Genomic DNA, 14,602 nt, shown 5'->3' with positions numbered 1-14,602 from the left:
TTTGAGATGGAGAACGGGTCCCCCCTAAATTCTTAGCGCCATACCATGTGCCTACGGGCTCTAGGTCTCTAAATCTGGGCATGGGTGTGATCTGCACATAGTCCTAACTACCCCTGATTTAATTACGCTTCTTGACTCAGAGAACATAATTATCCAAATATTATTTCAGAAACTGTTGTGTAAAACGCCATCTTAAACAATGAGTACTTACCTAGATTGTTCATATAATTTGTTGGTAGGTACCTACAATTTCGAAAGCGTTGGTTCAGTGTCGAAAGCGAAGCTTTAGCCTAATAATTTTACATAGAGATATTATAAGGAAATTTGTTGTGCATGTTCCACGAATTTAAAAGAAATCTCAGAGCTGTAATATTAAAAACTCTCAGTTTTCGATTTACAAGTTAAATACCTAACTACTTACAAAATATCTAGCAATTGTAAATTGTAATGCCTGGTTTAAATCTGGGTAGTCAAGAGACCTAGGTGATTGAAACAAGATTAATTAAGATCGTGCATCGTGTCGGGTCATTTCACGGAATCTGGTAATTGGATATCGATCGACATGCTTAGTTAGTAGGGGCCACTACTTGTTGGCTGGTGCCTGGTGGTGTCGCCACGCAGATACGCACGAGACTGTTTGATAGGTATTAAAACTCATCGAAAATAATTATGCCTGTTATGAGTCAGGCATGTAAGTTACATAGGTATAGGTAGGTATACAGTTTTTCTTGAAATAAAAACGAAGTAGGTATGTATATGTACCTACCTACCTATACAAGAATAAAACAATTTGGTGTCCGGGTCAAACACAAAACTGTGTTCGCGTCTTTTCTGTAGACATACCCAAAAGTTAAAGGCTATAAAGGTTAATTTTATTATTCGTCCCTTATCCACATAAAAAGGTACTCCTTTTATTTGGATGAGTATGATAAAATCATTTCATTACCTACATGCCCACAAGCTGTTAACTATTGCCCACGAACGAACAGACACTTTTGAGATAAAAGTATAAACGTGCAGCCGGCTGGAATAGCCATATAGATAACTAACTTATTCATCGCTCCACTTTAGCAACATCCACTAACATTATTAATTTATATAGCGCTCTAATGAGCCAATTAGTGAAAAGAATGGTATTGGCTGCTGAACTAAGAGAATACTCACACTCATAGGAACTACGACTGTTTATAGTCATTATTTATTGATAATTAAAAATAACAAGTCAACAAAGTATCAGTATTAATAAGATTACCTTTTATATAATAAATAAAATACGTTCATTGCATATTTCGATACAAGTAGGTACGCTTTAATCTGTTAGGTTTAGATCGTGTTATCAATATTAACTTATCATTTATTTCATGCAATTGGATTGTAGAGTAGTTGTGCAGGTTTTAATTATGTTTTGCCGGTTTAGCTATGCCGGTTTAGCTATAAGTCAAATTAAAATTATTGCATTTTGTCTTATTGGAATCTAGTGCTCAATGCTCAGACTCCATGTCTGGGAATGCTGGTTGGTGAATGCTCAGACTCCATTGGCAGACTTAATGTAATCATAAGTATCATAACAGCATCTTAAAGGCAACTTCTAACCGGAAGTAGACATTGTAGACAATAAGTACTTCATACAGTATACATAACAATACATTTCTGAGCAATTTTGTTCCTATCAATCGATTTTTTTTTTGTTTTATGTTGGTAGGTTCTATATGTACTTTATTATTTTTCGCCGATTAGGGTTACGTTTGTAGTACAGGCCAAAAGCTTAGAAAATAAATTCTACGAGTTACAAGCGGCAATCTATTGGCAGCATTTGGCACACTGGTAAATTGGATTATCTTGCGAAGGGCGATAAAAACGATTACGCGGCACTAAACACGCATTATGAGAAACCCATTGATTGCCTTCTTTCTTTCTTAGGTCACATTTAGACGATGCGTGAACTCGCATGCGAGTTTCATTACATTGCGGGTTTTGATCGGTCGGTTGAATTGGACGTAACCAACAGTCCGCAATGTAACTAAAATCGCATGCGAGTTCGCGCGCCGTCTAAATCAGCCCTTAGGATACAGCTTCAAGGGACTGTAGATCCGAGTATGAATATATGGTTTTAATTTCAACTTGATACCTCCACGCGTTCCTCAGATAAAGGGACTTGATAGACAAACAAACAGAAATAAATATTAGAAATATACACACAATAGAAATGTAGATGAAGCAGTTTTTCTTTTGGCACGCGTTGCTAAAGTGAACTCGCAACATGGGTGGTTTTAATGTCATCCCCGCACGTTACGATCGACCGTGTGATTGTTTTCGCTAAACGCGCCAAATTGACTCTTTTTACGACCGGGGTTCTATCCTATCGCAATGTAGTGAAATGTGGGGTGGGGCATTGTTTTTGTCACTTTTTAGGGTTCCGTACCCAAAGGGTAAAAATGGGACCCTTTTACTAAGACTCCGCTGTCCGTCCGTCCGTCCGTCCGTCCGTCTGTCACCAGGCTGTATCTCACGAACCGTGATAGCTAGACAGTTAAAATTTTCACAGATGATGTATTTCTGTTGCCGCTATAACAACAAATACAAAAAACAGAATAAAATAAAGATTTAAGTGGGGCTCCCATACAACAAACGTGATTTTTGACCGAAGTTAAGCAACGTCGGGCGGGGTCAGTACTTGGATGGGTGACCGTTTTTTTGCTTGTTTTGCTCTATTTTTTGTTGATGGTGCGGAACCCTCCGTGCGCGAGTCCGACTCGCACTTGGCCGGTTTATAACAGACTTCAATTCCAAGAATGAGGCTCTGATGTAAGTATTCAGTTTTTTTTTTGTGTTATGTTAACCGATTATTCCGAGCCCCGTGATCCAATTTATTTTATTTTAAAAGAGTTAGAGTTACAGATTAGTAGTCCCATATTAATTTGGTATTGATCTTAGTATTGAACTTCAAAATTATGTGATATGTAGCTTAAGGGGGATGTGCAACGCTTAACATCGCTATCAAGTTGCTGTACGATTTTAAAATGTAATTCAAGTGTTAAAACTCTAGTATTGGTGATAAAACAGTGACTAATTGCTTAAGTGATCAAGTTATTAACTATTTATTATATAAAATATAATAAAAACTGTGTTTAATAGTGAAAATAAACCAAGAAACTAAGGAATTGTGTTAAAACTGTCAAGTTAAAGGTAATCCGTCGATATAGATAAGTGGATTCGACTCGAACGCGCAAGGTGTATGAACTTTAGCAGCGCTTAAGACCTTTCCGACAACAAGCCGGACATGTCGTATGCTTAGCGCCCTAGTGCAGAAATAAACAGTATCCACACAGTTTTAACGTCGAGTTTAGCGTACCTCAATGCTCTGAAGAACAATTAACGTCTACCAACATTTCCGTGCTTTGTGTCTGCAATATTTTTTGTTTTGATTGTGCTTTGGTATTATTTTGACGAACTTATTTAAAATCACTGACAAAATGAGGTGCTCAGCCTGTCCTTTCCCTATTAGTGACATTGAACTACTTGTGTGCGCATCGTGCAAAAACAATTACCACTACAAGTGCGTAAATATAACAAGCGCCGAATATAGGGAAAAATTGGGGCAATTGAAACGGGAATGGCAGTGCCCTAGTTGTAAGAATGTCACGACTCGCAGACGGGGCGCGGAACACACTCCGGTTAGAGGTCTGAACCAATTTGGTTCCCAAAATCGCGAGAGCCAGCCGCCCGAGGAGTCTCGCCATACCGAGGCCCGCAAAGAACAGCTGTCGGAATCTTACCTAACGAACATGTCCTGCGATGAATCACTTTTGGAAAATGAGCCTTTCGCGATGGGAAATCAATCAGTACCACAACCTCATGAAGAGGGGGACGAAAGTAGTATTTCGTATAAGTCACTCTCGGCACTTTTAGAACTAAAATTTGCAGAGCTTAGGCTGGGTCTGCGCGAACAAATTGATAGTTTGAGATCGGAATTCAACACTTCTACAAATTCATTAATGGCTGAAATAAAAGGACTAAAACAAAATATTGATTCTGTCACAAAAAAAGTAAATTTACTTCAGTCAGAGAACGAAGCCTTAAAGTCTCAACTAGCCGAATGTAAGTCCAGTCAGAGTCCTGACACACAAGCTTTACACGAGACTATCGCCCGGCTGGAAATAGAACTAAATGACAGGGAACAGGCTACGCTCTGCAATGACCTTGAGATTTCCGGCATTCCCGAATCCAAGGAAGAGTCGACCGTGCACATCGTCATGGCCTTGGCGACAAAGATTGGTGTGAGTTTGGACGAAAGTGACATAGTGTGTGCAGACAGAGTCGGCCCTGTACGGGAAGCAGCACGAGCCAGCACCTCAGACCCCGCACGGCAGCGCCAGCGACCGCTCGTGGTGCGGCTGGCGCGCCGCGCGCTCCGCGATGCATTGCTTAAGGGCGCGCGAGTACGCCGCGGTGCCACCACTGAGGGGATTGGCCTGCCTGACCAAGCCACAAGTAAATTTCACATACATGACCGTCTCACCAAGAAGAACCGAGAATTATTCGCAAAGGCTCGGGAGAGAGGTCGCTCGGCGCGTTGGCGGTTTATCTGGAGTAAGGAAGGACGAATATATGCCAGAGAATCTGAGTCCTCGAAAGTACATCGGATCCGGACCGAATGCGACTTAGACCGTATTTTTCCCGTGGCGTCTTCCGACCAGAACATATAGCATTCGTGGCGATACTAGTCTCACTAAAATAATTACTAGAATGAGTAATATGTCTGCTTTAATTTGTTTTATTTATGTAATAATACTAGTATTCCAGTATATTATAAGTTTGCGCATGTATTTAATGAAACATTTAGATCTTATTTTAGTTAATTTTAATAATGTTTTAATGAAATTGTATATTACGATCGTATTGAAATGTGTACTGCACTACTTAAAAAGCACTATTTATATAGTAGTTTATGCAACAGTGATATAATAAGGGTTCTTAAAATTCAAGGGTCGAAGTTACAAAACGAGACGTAGTCGAGTTTTGTAAAAAAAGACCCGAGAATTTTAAGAACCAATTATGAGCTGTTGCATACATTACTTTTTCTATGACAGCTGCAGCAAAAAAAAAAAAAAAAAAGAAAAAAAAAAAAAAAGTTATTATTAAAAAAAAGTTATTATTAAAAAAAAGAGTTATTATTTAAAAAAAATTGAGTTATTATTTAAAAAAAAAAGAGTTATTATTTAAAAAAAAAAAGAGTTATTATTGTAAATGAAAACATACCTCTTTCAATCAAGATGATCGGAACTTGTATCTTTAAAAAAAATAAAGCAGTTGTATTATACTCATAAGATGACTGCTAGCAGTCATCTTATGAGCCTATAGACAAAGCATTCAAATGACATTGCTTTAGATATCACTGTCAGTCATTTAATTGACACATTTAAGTGCTGGAGTAGAAAAAATATTATATTGCGACTCTTAATAATATCCTTATGAAATCAGTAATGTTCTCTTTAAATTTAATGAGTGTAACCGGACAGACATTTTACAATTTTGTACACAAGTTGGTATGCACACACAAAACCTTATCGCTTTACATAAACACTATCCTGCACTGGTTCACACATAGAATTATAAAATTATTATATATGATAAAATCAGCGTATCTAATGAAATATTTAGATGTTTTCAATATTTATTTTTGTATTCATAATGTCATATTGAAGCCGCGTTATATGAATGTTAACGTCAGTATCCCTATGAATAATTTGAATTTGTTGTTGAAATGTGTACAAAACTTTAAAACATCATTTTTAAAACAATTATTGTTTAAAAATAATATTGACTTGTTGCTCATCACAGCCCTAAACTCACAATTACATCATCCAACCCTGCACACAAAATTACTAAAACTATTTATTTATTTATTCATTTGTATTCAAATAAAATAAAACCTAAGCATTTTAAATTTGGACTATTTAATGCAGGATCCTTATGTAGTAGGCATAAACATGATGAATTCTCAGTAGCCATCGAGCAACATATACCGGATATCATGGCTATAAATGAAACTTGGCTGAAACCCGGCCAAGACGGGCGTGCGCCCACCGTGCCGGGGTATAGATTACGGCATGCCCCTCGCACACTCGGAACAAAGAAAGGCGGTGGTGGGGTAGGTTTTTATATTAAAAACGGTGTTACTGCGCGAACCTGTAGTCACCCGGCTCATCCTGATGTGGAACAAATGTGGATAAGGATTAAGTTGAATACCATTACTTTCGTAATTGGAACCGCGTACCGTCCCCCATGGCTTAGTTTAGATATATTTTTGGATGCTCTGAGTGATACAATCGTATCGTTTTCCCGTTATGACCATATTATCCTAAGCGGTGATTTTAACATCAATATGTTGGATTCTAATGACTATAGAAGCAAGCGACTGCAACAATTTCTGGCTTGCAATAATCTTCTAAACCATATTACGGAACCAACTCACTATACTGAGCACAGTTCCACTCTCATCGATATAATCTGTTCAGATGCTGCGATTCTCAACACCGAGGTTGACCATAATAAGGAGTTGGGAGGACATGCTATGGTTTTTGTCAACGTTAATATTAAAACACCTAAAGTCCCGCCTTTAGTTTATTTTAAAAGACAACAGTCATTTAAGCCAGTTACACTGGGATAGCTTCGCAAGACTTGGGTCGGTTGAGGAAAAGGTAGCACTATTTAACGATTATATACTTGGGATTTTTGATTTATATGCGCCAGTCGAAAAAAAAAACCTTAAAGGAAGCTGCTAAACCTTGGCTTACTGAAAATGTTCGCTACATGATGAGTCTCCGTAACGAAGCACACAAAAAATATAAAAAAAGTAAATTAGACTGTGATAGATTAAATTATAAATCATTAAAAAGTTTGGTAAACACTAGTTTATACTTTGAACAAAAAGCCTATTTCGAGCAACATATAAACACTAATTTGAACAACCCTAAAACTCTATGGAAGAATCTAAAACGTAATGTAATTCCTAACATTAAAAATTCCTCTACTTTGCCGCAAATATGTAACGATCCGACAGTTATTAATGATAATTTTTTAAAAGTCCCAGGTAGCAATGTGGTGGACGCTGCCACTCTAGCGTTCTTTGATAACCATCGGTATGGCATCTCTACTTTTAGCTTAAGTACTGTTGATGAAACGTTTATTACAAAGTTATTACTTGGAACAAAGTCCAACGCTTTAGGGTATGATGGGATAACATATGATATGATATTAATGACACTTCCACTGACTGTATCAATAATTACGGATTTGATAAACACCTGCATACTAACAGCTGAAGTTCCTTCAATCTGGAAGACGGCCATTGTTCGCCCAATCCCTAAAGTAAACGATCCTAAGGATCTTAAGGACTTGCGCCCTATTAGTATATTGCCGTACCTTTCGAAGATCTTGGAAAAAGTGATCTATGGTCAGGTGTCCCAATATTTTGAAACCAATAATATTTTGCCCGAAAACCAGTCGGGCTTTAGAAAAAAGAGAAGTACTTCTACAGCTCTCCTTGATGTAATTGACGAGGTTCTAGCTGCACAAGATATAGGACACGGCACAATAATGGTTTTACTGGATTTTTCGAGGGCGTTTGACTGTATCAATATTAATCTTTTACTTTCGAAATTACGCTATTATGGTTTTGATAATAACTCAATACTTTGGTTCTCCAATTATTTCAAACACCGTAAACAAATAGTCAAATTAACAGAAACAGACGGGGTTTCCTCAATGTCCAGTCCATGCCAGGTGAAAAGAGGAGTGCCTCAGGGATCCATTTTGGGACCTCTTTTGTTCGTTCTGTATAGTAGCGACATCATCAGCTGTATAAAACACTGTAAATACCAGCTTTATGCCGATGATCTGCAAATTTTTTTATCTTTTCACCCCAATGATACTGCTACGGCAATCGCGAAGGTCAACGACGACTTAAAACGACTGTCGGAATGGTCCTCAACAAACTGTCTTGTGCTAAATCCATCAAAATCTAAATTTATGGTTCTTGGGTCTATAAATCAGACTAAGGCTATCATTAGTAAGCGCCCAAGTATCATTGTTAATGACGTAACAGTTGATCGTGTGGATGAGGCCCGAAATCTTGGAATACTGTTTGACACAAATTTACGTTTTGAAAATCACGTGATAGAAACCGTTCAGAACTGTCTTTATCGCCTAAAACTATTGTACAATTTCCGGAATCTTCTCAGTGTCAAACTTCGAATGAGACTCTGTGAGTCCCTGGTATTATCCAAACTTAATTATTGCCTCACTGCTTATGGTCCATGTCTTCTTGCTCGTTCACAGCGTCTTATTCAAAGAGTGCAAAATGCGTGCACTAGATATTGCTTTAAAGTTCCTCCCCGGGCACACGTTACACCATACTTAAATAACTCAGGTCTTCTAAAAATGACCGCCCGCCAGGATCTTATGTTCGCGTGCTTACTCTTTGACACCATACAGACTAAACTGCCCACCTATCTATTTAAAAAACTTGTATGGCTCACTAACAACCACCGCCAACCTAGAGCGTCACGAGCGGTCGTGCTACAAGTCCCTAAACACAGGTCCGCTGCTTTCAAAGGGAGTTTCCGCTACCGTGCAACAAAGTGTTGGAACAACATTCCTCCGCCAATACGTCATTTAAAAAATAAATTCAATTTTAAAATTAAATATCGTTTACACCTTTTAAACCATCAAAAACTTCAAGGCTGAATCTCCCTCCTAGATGATGTAGTCTCACTTATATTTATGTTCAATTTATGTTCAATTTCAAATTTTAGTAAATTCTTAGGGTAACATCTAAATTTATTGTCAATAATAATGTACTCGCATAAAACAAGTCCGGGAACGGATACTACTAAATCTCATGCACAGAAGCACGTGCCAGTACACACACAACACGCAACATGAGCATCATTACCTAAGTTAAGTAAGATTTATAAGAATTAAGCGTTGTACAGTCTTTTCATTTTTGTAAAAGGTCCTGGCAGAATATCAGCGATGTGGCTTGCCGCATCACCATGCTGAGCCAGCGCCTATTCTCTGCCACGACACATGGTTTTGTATTTGTTTTATTTTTCATTTACTTTAAGATTTTGTAAACTAATTTTTATGTTAATTTTAAGCTGCATGTCTTCTTTCATCTATGTACCATGTATGTTGTGGAAACGAATAAAGTTTTTATCTATCTATCTATCTATGTAGGTATATAAGTTCGAAATATAACTAGATAGAATTAGACCAAGATAATTCTGCAACGATTTCGATAGCACACGCAGTGCAAGTGTTATTTATACGTTAAAGTCGTTTAAAATAAAATTTGCACGGCGTGTGCGCTATCAAAATCGTTGCAGACTTTATTATCTTAGGCTAACTCTAGTCTCCCGAATAATTTGTTCATATCAAACGAATAAGCTAGAAAAGTAACTAGTATAAAATTTCACCTGGAAAAGGTCGCATATAATATTTGTCTCAATCAAACTATTAAAAAGAAAAGTTGTGTCATTGTAATAAACTTTCGTCTAACGAAAGCCTATAGAATGTATAATGAAACCAAACACGCCAAAGTTGTATGTACAGTCGATGTCAAAAATATGTTTACACTTTTGCACCTTACGCCTTTGGAATAAGGCGAAAAATGTAAACATATCTTTGACGTCGACTGTACATAAACTTAAAACGAACGGTGTGTTACAAGTTCATGAACTATTCAATCTGGATCGCAATAACAATAAACTAATTAGTACCTATATGAAATTTAAGACACATGAAATTATGTATTTACTAACGCTGTAAGAAGCATGTTATCTATTAGTTTATTTATTTATATATTATATATTTCGGGGATCTCGGAAACCGCTCTAACGATTTCGATGAAATTTACTATATGGGGGATTTTGGGAAAAATCGATCTAGCTAGGTCTTATTTCTGGGAAAACACGCAGTTTTTAGTTTTTATAAGTTTTCCGAGCAAAGCTCGGTGTCCCAGATATTAAGTTATAAAGGACTTCAATAAAATTTGAAGACCTGCTACTGCATTTCCTTAATTAGTGCTAGTAAAAAGGATGTTTTTTGTAAATTAAATATCGACCATATCACATTTTTTCCAATTAGCGAGCACGAGGACACCCAGATGACAGAACCTCTGTTTATTCCTAACAATTAATTGTTGTTCCGAAGACCGACAGCGCAAAAAGTACTCTGTGTTCCAGCTCTAAAGTCCCAAAGAGCTCGGTCGTTTTTTGCAGAAACAAAGACTTCATTACGTCTCCGGGTTAAGAGACCATTTTGTTTGATCCGCCTCTTGGACCGTGATCATAATGATAATGGCCGCAGGCGGAGGTGCGCGGGGGGTGCTAGATAGGTCGTCGTTCACTGGACGGAAGATGAAGTAATCGGTGAGGGCGAGGCAATTACTCTAGAGGGGACCATTTCTTTCATATCGTTTTTAGGGTTCCGTACTAAAGTAAAGGGTAAAAACGGGACCTCTTACTAAGAATCCGCTGTCCGTTTATCTGTCTGTCTGTCCGTGTGTCTGTCCGTCTGTCTGTCACCAGGCTGTAACTCATGAACCGCGATAGACAGTTGAAATTTTCACGGATGATTAATTTTTGTTGCCGCTATAACAACAAATACTAAAAACAAAATAAAATAAATACTTAAGTGGGGCTCCCATACAACAAACGTGAATTTTTTGCCGTTTTTGCGTAATGGTACGGAACCCTTCGTGCGCGAGTCTGATTCGCACTTGGCCTGTTTTTTTGTAATTTTGAAAGGGCTTTTGAGAATTGTTAGAAAAATACATTGTAATGGCATCACTAGTGTATATATGTATATATATTTCGGGCATCTCGGAAACGGCTCTAACGATTTCGACGAAATTTGCTATATGGGGGTTTTCGGGGGCGAAAAATCGATCTATCTAGGTCTTATCTCTGGGAAAACGGTCAATTTTATAATCATGAGTAAAATAATGAGCCGGATAAAAAATACTGAAAATCATTTATAGAATCAAGCGTTATTAAATGCGGTAGGTAATCCATATTGATAAAAACCACCACACCACCACCACCAATTGCACCAATGTATAAGACATGCACGGGCGAGTGATGTCAAAATTAAGTCAATTTGTAAATTTGAATCGACTTCAATCAATATCGCTCCAACGATCTTCGATCGTCGATCGTTCTTAATTAACATGTAGAGTCAGATTAATTTTTCTATACATAAAAAATATGAGTGCAAACTGTATTACTTGCTACGGGCTACGTCGTAGCTGCTCGTAGCAAAGCTGTGCCTTGAAATAGACAATTATTTTGATAATTTATTCTAGTTAATTAGAAAAAGATAAAGATAGAGCTGTCTTCCGGTTTTAAAATCTGAATTTGATTTGTTATTTAATGAATGAATACAGCTCATGGACAATCTACAAAATGATATTGTACCTAAATCTTTGGGGGTGAACTAATATAAAAATACTTATATGTACTTATAATACTTTTTAGGTACGTACGAGTATACGCCCCTGTCTAGTGTTCATTTGAACCGAAAGAATGTTGTTCCGATATTTTCCCCATAACTCCTCTTAGCGGAATCAAGATTCAAGATATAAATATGCTTAAAATTTCCCAAACATACTCGTACAAGCCAATTGTTCACGTCGCACGCTGTCACGGCGGCACGCTTGTTAGCCGGTAAATAAGATATATCTGAGCGCCTACCGCGAACCACGTTCGACGTGTTGCCTCTCTGTCGCACTTGTAAATTCGTACGTAAGTGTGACAGGGAGATAACACGTCGAACGTGGTTCGCGGTAGGCCCTCTGGGTGTAGAAGGTTCTCTCGTAAATCACGTGTCTGAAGGGCATTATACGAATACGCAACTACAATTGGGCAACTATAACTTGCTGGTGACAAGTTTCACATAATGTTTGTAACAACCCTTTAGACTCGTATTCATTGTAACGCTGATGACTGTAACTTTGCTTTGTAGAAACTAAAATTATAATACAATTAATTAGGATGCTGGCTGGGACCCGTTTCGCAAAAGCTTGTAACTTGCAATACAAGTGGATGTCACTTTTTGACAGCTTTTGTTAGAGCCACTGGTCAGAAAACACACACTTGCTCAATAGAAACACTAGTAGCTTTATGCGTATTAGTTGTAAAACTGAAATTACCCTTTGGCTCATATATATATGTACCCTCACTCTCTCGTTTCGAAGCCTCACCCTATAGTAGCGTGACCTAGCAGGTGTTTTCCGTTTTGCTTTAACGAAAAGGTTAAATCATGGTTGAGAAACTTAATAGTGGTCATGAATTTAGTGAATTCAACATGTCACATACGAGTAGGTATACCTATTAAGAGGGACTGTGACTATTGATTTTAATAAAAGACAGTGTTTAAAATAATCGTTATGATTTCAAGACACCTCCAAGATTGGTAACGCTCTAAGTATCCCCATTATTTACAATGTTATTAATTTAATATTTATTTGGTCATGGTCATATATGAATCCTCGCGAGGTGCAAAAAGCTCGCAAATCACGAAAGTATTTATCATCCATATCCAGTTCCATATCCTATATAATAGATATTAAGTATATCATCACGCTTTCGCTGTCGTAGAAAATTCAAAAGGACCTGCGGCGCGTTCCTATCTATATTCAGATTTACGAAATATCGTTTGAATCAGGGATGTTGCGGATGCAGATTTTTTTGACATCCGCGGATGCGGATGCGGATGTCAAGATTAAGTACTTAAAAAACGTCAAATATTACATTTTTAGTATATTTTATTTTAAAAAAACGAAACGTTTAGTATTTGAGCAAGAATATAGGTGCGTTATATAGCTGGTCAACCAAATCTTGTCAGTAGAAAAAGGCGGCAAATTTGAAAAATGTAGGCGCGAAGGGATATCGTCCCATAGAAAATTTGAATTTTAGCGCCTTTTTTCACTGACAAGATTTGGTTGACCAGCTATATTTAATAAACAGTAACTTGGCCGACTTTTCTGGATCTAGACGATTTCGTTATATGTAATAATGAAATTACCTAGCACTTACGCCGCCGCTAAGACGTTCCTGTACCGACTTGTTCGACATCCGCATCCGCATAAGCTCCGCATCGATTTTATGCGGATGCGGATGCAGAATTGCAGATGCGGATGTTGAAAATAATGCGGAAGTTCCGCGGTTGCGGATGCGGATGCGGATGTTCGCAACATCCCTGTTTGAATTCGACGGCGGACGGAAATTAAAAGTGCGTGCTACCCCATCGGAGCCCAGTCCGCCGACATCTGGCCCTGTGGCTCAGCCTAACTTTAACTTGGCCCAAATTGAATATTTTATCAATGGTGGTGTAATAGACTGGAATGTACTACCGACCGCGAATTAATGTAGATATCTACAAGGTCAAGAGTACGCTATCCTTCTGTCTGACCTAAGGCTGGATTTTTTCTTCTATATATAAAACTTCTTTAGCGGCGCTGGGCACTTTTTGAGGTGGGAAATAAATGATAAACTCGAGACAGCGTAAGGCGATCACGTGACCGTAAGGTTTAGATGGCCACTCATTTTTTCAAGAAAACTTTTCCCATACAATTTGTATGAAAATAAAAACTTTTATTTTTCACATGCTATTTTTGTATGCCAATCGATTCCATTCCTATCCAGTATCAATAGTTTCTTTGGGGTCAACTTACGGTAATGTACTAAAAAGCCACAACTTAAAGAAAACTTTTCCATACATTTACTATGGACAAAACGTGAAATCATATTCATAATTTTCTACCTCGCCCATAAGTCCTACAGCAATGTCTTCATACAGTATTATGGTCCTTAAATATTACAGGACTCATTGGACAGACAGAAAATTGTGAATAAAATTTCACGTTTTCTCCATAGTAAATGTATTGAAAAAGTTTTTATTAATTTGTGGCGTTTTAGTACATTACCGTAAGTTGACCCCTAGGAAACTATTGATACTGGATAGGAATGAAATCGATTGGCATACAAAAATAGCATGTGAAAAATAAAAGTTTTCATTTTCATGCAAATAGTATGGGAAAAGTTTTCCTCAATTTGTGGCTTTTCTAGCCGGAATTTTTTTTTTTTGTTCCATACAAGCTTTTGATCCTCAATAGGAATGGGATCGATTGGCATCAAAAAAAAAGTTTGTCAAACATTACCTTTTTCTCGCAACCTGTATGTTTTTTCCAAAATCTGTAAAAGCCAGTCTTCATTAATTTGAAATCGAGGGAAGGTCTTCTAAGACCGTTTTCTCGTAGCAGCACGGGATCTGGTAGCTGCCCTCACTGACCCAAAAAGAAAATCCACCCTGTATAGTAACGATAACGCCTACACAGTTACAAGTTTAATTAAACACTTCCGCGGCGTATTCATCACCGAGTATTAATTACCTAGTATATGAGTAACAATGCACATGGAACACTCATTGCTAAACTAACAGGCGTATTCTAATTTTAATAACAGGTTATGAATTAGATCTGGACTAAGTAGAAATGATCTTTCAGGGTCAAATCAAATCAAGTGTGAAAACCGCCTAA

At 37.6% G+C, this 14,602-nt stretch overlaps 2 protein-coding genes across 2 annotated transcripts in view; both read left to right on the top strand.

Annotated features, from left to right (window-relative positions):
* LOC134659795 (uncharacterized) overlaps nt 1–14,602 on the top strand; it is a 176,929-nt gene that overhangs the window by 131,944 nt on the left and 30,383 nt on the right. The gene's annotated exons all lie outside the window — the stretch shown is intronic.
* Nucleotides 5,063–14,602, top strand: part of LOC134659855 (GDP-L-fucose synthase) — a 73,995-nt gene continuing 64,455 nt past the window's right edge. The window contains exon 1 of the mRNA XM_063515567.1: nt 5,063–5,072. The gene's annotated coding sequence lies outside the window, so the exon portion shown is untranslated. The remainder of the gene's footprint in view (nt 5,073–14,602) is intronic.

This window comes from Cydia amplana, chromosome 2 (assembly GCF_948474715.1).
Source record: "Cydia amplana chromosome 2, ilCydAmpl1.1, whole genome shotgun sequence".
In the NCBI taxonomy this organism is placed as follows: domain Eukaryota; kingdom Metazoa; phylum Arthropoda; class Insecta; order Lepidoptera; family Tortricidae; genus Cydia; species Cydia amplana.
Note: the sequence above shows the minus strand (reverse complement) of the source record. Positions and strands in the feature narration are given on the sequence as shown.